The 7,048-nt window shown below is 43.4% G+C and overlaps 1 non-coding gene across 1 annotated transcript; it reads right to left on the minus strand.

Annotated features, from left to right (window-relative positions):
- Positions 1-781: 781 nt before the first annotated feature.
- Positions 782-888, minus strand: LOC136210076 (small nucleolar RNA R71). The gene has a single exon (XR_010677786.1). It is a non-coding gene; the product is annotated as a small nucleolar RNA R71 (small nucleolar RNA).
- Between the last annotated feature and the right edge of the window lie 6,160 nt (positions 889-7,048).

Genomic DNA, 7,048 nt, shown 5'->3' on the forward strand with positions numbered 1-7,048 from the left:
AAAATTTGGTCATCAATCCCTGTGGAGACGATACTTGACTTATCACTTTATTACTTGAATCTAGTGCACTTGCTAGAGTCTGTTCAGTAGACAACAAGTTTTTGGCGCCGTTGCCGGGGATTGAAAGCAACAAAATTTATCTGAAAATTTCTGTGAAAGAAGGTGTTTTTAATCTATTTGCTAAATAGTGCAGCCAGAAGGAGTTCTCCAATTGTTTATGCGCAGAGCTGGACCTCTAGTTTTTCCTATCGATCTCGAATTAGAGAGAACGTGTAGACGAAACCGAGCGGGAGCTAGACGTGCAAGACAAAGAGAGCGACAAAGAGAAAGAAGGATGGCTGGAAGAGTACCACCCGAACAACCAATCCAACCAAATCAGGAAGAAGAAGGTGAAAATAACAATCCTCCAGTTATGAGGATCAGAGACTATTCGAGGTCGACCATGGAAGGACACTCATCGTGTATTGTATTGCCTAACAAAGGAAACAACATGTTTGAAGTGAAAGCATCTATGATACAAATGTTGTAGGCAGCAGTAAAATTCAATGGATACCAGTCAGAAGATCCAAACGGGCATATCCAGGAATTCATCACACTGTGCAACACTTTCAGATCGAACCGAGGAGTTTCCGATGATGTGATTAGGCTGAAGCTGTTTCCTTTCTCTCTCAAGGACAAAGCAAAGAACTGGTTGAGGAACTTACAGCCAGGGACGATCACCACTTGGGAAGAAATGGCCAGCGCATTTCTGATGAAATATTTTCCACCTAGACATGCCATTAAACTCAGAAATGAGGTATCTCATTTCATGCAGGAAGAAGATGAATCCCCAGCCGAAGCATGGGAAAGGTACAAGGGGATATTGAGAAGGGTACCAAATCACGGCATCCCCATGTGGATGCAAGTGCAGAATTTCTACAATGGAGTCACCAACATTTATAAAATTCAAATCGAATCCATTGCCAATGGTAACCCCGAAGATTTGGAGCCACAAGCCTTGTACGATCTGATTGAGAAAGTCGTAAGCACGAGCTACAACTGGCACTCGGCGAGGAATGAAGGAAAAAGAACGGCGGACGTCGATGTTGTATCGAAACTGACCACGCAAGTGGAACAGCTTGCAAGATAGCTCGGCAAGATGAATGTATCATCGATTCACAGCGAACCCCCGTTCAATGACATATGTGATTTTTGTGAAGAGCCTCATTTCAACATCAACTGCCCTGGAGTTAAACAAGGGAAAGGTGAGCAGGCAGAATGTGATTATGCGGGATATAATCAAAGAAACTCACAAAACCCATACTCGAATACGTATAACCCATCCACAAGAAATCATCCAAACTTTGGATGGACTGGACAGCCCAATCAACATGAACAACCAAGGTATCAGCAACAACAGGGAGGACACTACCAGAGGCAACCTCAACAGCATTATAAACAATCGGTTCCACCAAAGGAAGATATAGAGCAGGACATGAAGACCATGATGATGCAGTTCATGAAGCAGACACAAGCGTCAATTAAAAATCTAGAGACACAGGTACATTAACTCGCTGCATCTACGTCAAAGGGAAAAGGGATAATGCCAAGTAACACATAACCAAACCCCAAAGGAGATGTCATGGCCATCACTCTGAGATCTGGTAAGCAAACTCAACCAACTTTATCTATTGATGAAATTGCTGAGTGTGCAGGCACCTCTCAAAATGCTGAAAGTCAGAAGAAACAAACTGTTCCTAGTCAAGAAGACCCCATCGGGGTAGAATTAACCATTGATCAAGACCAAGAGGAACAAGGAAAGAAGTACAAACCACCTCCACCCTATGTTCCACCTGTACCTTATCCGATGAGGTTGATAAACAAGAAGCTGGAAGAACAAAATTCTAAGGTGCTAGACACCTTAAGGAAGCTACACATCAACATTCCCTTTGTGGAAGCACTAGCCCAGATGCCGACATATGCCAAATTCTTAAAAGATATCTTGTCAAATAAGAAGAAATTGGAAAATATCTCAATGATCCAGCTGAATAGAGACTGTTCTTCAATACTCCAGAACAAGCAGCAGCTTCCGAAAAAGCTAAAGGATCCAGGGAGTTTTTCTATTCCCTGCTCAATTGGCAAGTTAAATATTGAAAATGCACTATGTGACCTAGGAGCTAGCATAAGCCTTATGCCATATTCTGTGTATGCTAAACTAGGACTAGGAGAACCACAACCAACCAGAATGTCCATTCAGTTGGCCGACCGGTCAGTATGTTACCCTAGGGGAGTTGTGGAAGACGTACTGGTCAAAGTAGGAAAATTCATTTTGCCTGTTGATTTCATAATAATGGACATAGATGAGGACCTGCATGTTCCTATTATCCTAGGTAGACCGTTCTTAACAACGGGTAAAGCATTGATAGATGTGGGAGAGGGACAACTATTTTTGAGAATTAATGCGGAAGAAATCATTTTCAAATTGAATGAAGCTATGAGACGAGCTAACACTAATGATGACACATGTTGTTTCTTAGATGATTTCCAAAATCTTTCCACTTTGCAGGAACAGGGACAGGAGACTCTGGAAGCTCTCTTAGGAGAAGAGGTGAATTTATGTGAAGGAACAGGCTGTTCCATTGAAACCAACTTGCCTACACCTCCTCTAGACCCTACTATTCCCACTCATCAAGAACCACCTGAAATACCCACTGTACCGTTGACTAAACCCGAACTTAAACCTTTACCACCACACCTAGAGTATGTGTTTCTGGAACCACCTAGCGGAAGCCCGGTGATTATTTCTTCAAAGTTAACCACTGATCAGAAAGCTTAACTCATGGAGGTACTGCGAAGAAACAGGGATGCGATTGCATGGAAAATTGATGATATCAAGGGTATTAGCCCAACAGTCTGTGTTCATAGAATTCTGATGGAGAAGGATCACAAGTCGTCTATCCAGCCACAGCGCAGACTGAACCCCCACATGAAGGAGGTTGTGCGAAAAGAGGTGATCAAGATGTTGGATGCCGGAATCATTTAACCCATTTCCGATAGTGTATGGACAAGCCCTGTTCATGTTGTGCCAAAGAAAGGAGGAACCACGGTGGTTCTCAATGAGAAAAATGAGTTGGTCCCCACGAGAACCATAACAGGATGGCGCGTTTGTGTGGACTACTGGAAGCTCAACGAGGCCACAAGGAAGGATCACTTCCCTTTGCCCTTCATTGATCAGATGCTAGAACGATTAGCAGGGTATGCATTTTATTGTTCCCTTGACGGATATTCGGGGTACAATCAGATTGCAATTCACAGTGAAGATCAAGAGAAGACAACTTTCATGTGCCCTTATGGGACATATGCCTACAGGCGCATGCCGTTTGGATTGTGCAATGCCCCAGCCACGTTCCAAAGGTGCATGATGTCTATATTTCATGATATGGTGGAACGAACGGCTGAGATCTTCATGGATGATTTCTCTATCTATGGAACTTCATTTGGGAGCTGTCTGAACAACCTCGAGGCTGTCCTGGTGCGATGCAAGGAGACACACCTAGTCTTGAATTGGGAGAAATGCCACTTCATGGTTACTGGTGGGATCGTTCTCGGGCATCAAATCTCTGAAAAGGGGATGGAAGTGGTTAAAGCTAAGGTGGAAGTAATAGAGAAACTGGTTGTGCCAACTAATGTCAAGGATGTGAGAAGTTTCCTTGGGCATGCCAGGTTCTATCGAAGGTTTATCAAAGATTTCTCAAAGATCGCGTTACCCTTGTTTGCCTTGCTACATAAGGATGCAGAATTCTCATTTGATACAGGCTGTCTAGAGGCATTTGAACTTTTAAAGGGCAAGCTGATCAACTCACCTATACTGGCAGGACCCAACTGGGAACAGCCGTTTGAGATGATGTGTGATGCTAGTGATACTTGTGTGGGTGTTGTTCTTAGGCAGAGGATTGAGAAGAAATTCAGGCCCATCTATTATGCAAGCAAGACATTAACCGAGACTCAACAGAACTACACCACTACTGAGAAGGAGCTTCTCGCATTAGTATATGCTTTTGATAAATTCCGTCCCTACTTGGTTTTGTCAAAAGTCACTGTCTACACAGACCATGATGCGTTACGCTACTTGTTCGCAAAGAAGGATGCAAAGCCAAGGTTGATACGGTGGTTACTCTTGCTTCAAGAGTTCGATCTCAAAATTAAGGATAAGAAGGGAACGGAAAATGTGGAAAACTATGGAAAACTAGCAGTTGATCATTTGTCTAGAATTTCTCACCCACGCAGCCAGGAACAACCAGAAATTGTGGAAAACTTTCCAGACGAGCGTCTGTATACCATACAGACTGCTCCATGGTTTGCGGACATTGCAAATTATCTAGCTAGTTCACTTAAACCTCATAACCTGTCCACTAACCAAAGGAAGAAGTTCTATGCAGAAATTAAATATTACTTTTGGGAAGAACCCTATCTTTTCAGGTTATACGCCGATGAAATTATTCGCAGGTGCATCTCTCACGAGGAAGGACAGGCTGTTTTGAGCCATTGTCATGACAGAGAAGCAGGAGGACATCATAGCGCAAGCAGAACTGCAGCCAAAGTACTTCAATCAGGTTTTTTCTGGCCAACCCTTTTTAAAGATGCCAACGTGTTTGTTCGCACTTGTAATGAGTGCCAACGAACAGGCAATATTTCAGCTAGAAATGCCATGCCCCTCAATAACATAGTTGTATGTGAAATATTTGATATATGGGGAATAGATTTCGTGGGGCCATTCCCTACATCTTTTGGGCATAAATATATCTTAGTTGCCGTCGATTATGTAAGCAAGTGGGTTGAGGCGATTGCTAGTCCCACCAATGACGCCCGTGTGGTTGTAAAATTCCTGAAAAGACCGTTTGCCCGATTCGGTGTCCCACGAGCGATCATTAGTGATCAAGGAACCCACTTTTGCAATGCTAAATTTGAAAAGTTGATGGGCAAGCTTGGAGTCTCTCATAGAATTGCCACACCTTACCATCCACAAACTAGTGGACGGGTTGAAATCTCAAATCGAGAAATCAAAAGAATTTTGGAGAAAACCGTTGGCAATTCTACGAAAGACTGGGCAAACAAGCTTGACGATGCTCTACGGGCATATAGAACCGCCTATAAGACACCCATTAGAATGTCCCCATTTAGATTATTGTACGGCAAGTCCTGTCATCTTCCGGTAGAAATGGAACATAGAGCCTTTTGGGCATTAACTTTCTTGAATTTTGAGAAACGGGCTGTGGGCGAACAAAGAAGATTGCAACTCTGTGACATGGAAGAATTCAGGCTGTTCTCATATGAAAACGCAGTCAATTACAAGGACAAGACCAAGGTGTGGCACGATAGAATAATCCAGGCGAAAATGTTTCACGAAGGATAGAGAGTTCTTTTGTACAATTCAAGACTCAGACTGTTCCCTAGAAAGCTGAAATCAAGATGGACAGGGCCGTATATGGTGAACAAGGTGTTCGGTCATGGAGCAGTAGAAATTGGCAAGGAGGGTCATGAACCTTTCAAGGTGAACGGGCAAAGGCTAAAACCTTATCTAGAAAATGATCACACAAGGAAAATTGACACTGTCCATTTCCAAGACCCCCCGAGCCAATAGATCTGAGAACAGGGTGTCCACTGCAAACACCAATTGCAGTCTAAGTAACCGTGCATTTTCATATTTTATTTTAGTTAATTTTGATTTAGTCTGGTTAAGATTACTCTTGTGTAAAATGAAGGTTCGTAATTGAGTAGATCCCTTTGAACGAGCAAAGACGTAAAACTTTTACCCGTCCACATAGGGAAAGTTTTAGCTTTTTACTTGTTTAAAGAGAAGCGAGTGAAATAAAATTTTTAGGAAAAGACCTCGGGTGAGTGAAAATAGGGCAGATAAAGCAAACATCAAATCCATCTGTTTATCTGGTACTTATTACTATTACCCTTTCTCGGTAACACCAAAAGGGGTAGTGCGTAGTAAATTCAAATTCGAAAAGCAGCCGTTTGCTTCCCCAAGTGTCCTTTCGACTGGACGCGGCTGTTGCCACAACCACAATTACAGGTGGCGCTCACTGAAACGTCGTAATAATGACGGTTCTGGCAACAGGCTGTTTCACTCGTTTTTCTACTTAAGGGATTAACTGCATTGCGGACCCTAATTATACACTGTTTTATACTCTTTTCTTTTTCACACCCTTCCCCATATATCGTTTGATAATTATCTTTGGGTGTCCCTATTTAGTCGCTATAACAGGATGCGGACTCGAGGTTCAGGGAAACAAGTAAAAGTCGAAGGCATCTGGCGTTCAATCTCGGGCCAGCCAAGTTACGACGGAAGTGCATCTAAGGCATCTGGTATACAGGACTACACCCTCTGGTACTTGCATAAACTGGTTTCAGGGAGCATCTTTGCACGTGAGAACCAAGCCACTATCCCTCACGCAGACCTCACAGCTCTGTGGAGTATGGTTCAGGGACGAAGGATGAACCTTGGCTTTTGGTTCGGGGAGTACATTAGCGCGTTTGGAAAGAAGAACTCGTCTGTCATCTGCTGTGGAAGCATTGTGACTCGGATAGCAGAGGCCTTAGGAGTATTCAAGCCAGAGGACAAAAACCGGCTCATTATGATCAACTACCCCGACCAGATAGATGTGAAAAGCCTTCAGAGCATGTTGTTCAGGAGAATGGTGAATGGGAAGTGGGTCTGGATGTCAGACTTTGTGGAAGCCAAAAGGGTTGAAAGTAGGAAGAGGAAAAATGAACCTACTGTATCGATGTCCTCCGAGTCGGAACAAATCGAGCAAGCCAAAGATCTGGGCTTTTACCAGAAATGTGCCAGGCTCTCCAATGAAGACATCCTGTCTAAGTTCAATGCCCTGTTTGCTCAAAACCTTGCCTGTAGAGAATAGATCTTCGCTTTGGAACGAACAATTGCAGTGCATCAGGGAGAGATTGACATGCTCAAACACCTCTATGTGGAGGAGCATGGGAAGGAGAGTCCATTTGGTGCCTCAATCAAGAGTCCGGTAAGAGCTAAAACTGAAACAAC

The sequence above is a fragment of the Euphorbia lathyris genome, chromosome 10 (assembly GCF_963576675.1).
Source record: "Euphorbia lathyris chromosome 10, ddEupLath1.1, whole genome shotgun sequence".
Taxonomy (NCBI): domain Eukaryota; kingdom Viridiplantae; phylum Streptophyta; class Magnoliopsida; order Malpighiales; family Euphorbiaceae; genus Euphorbia; species Euphorbia lathyris.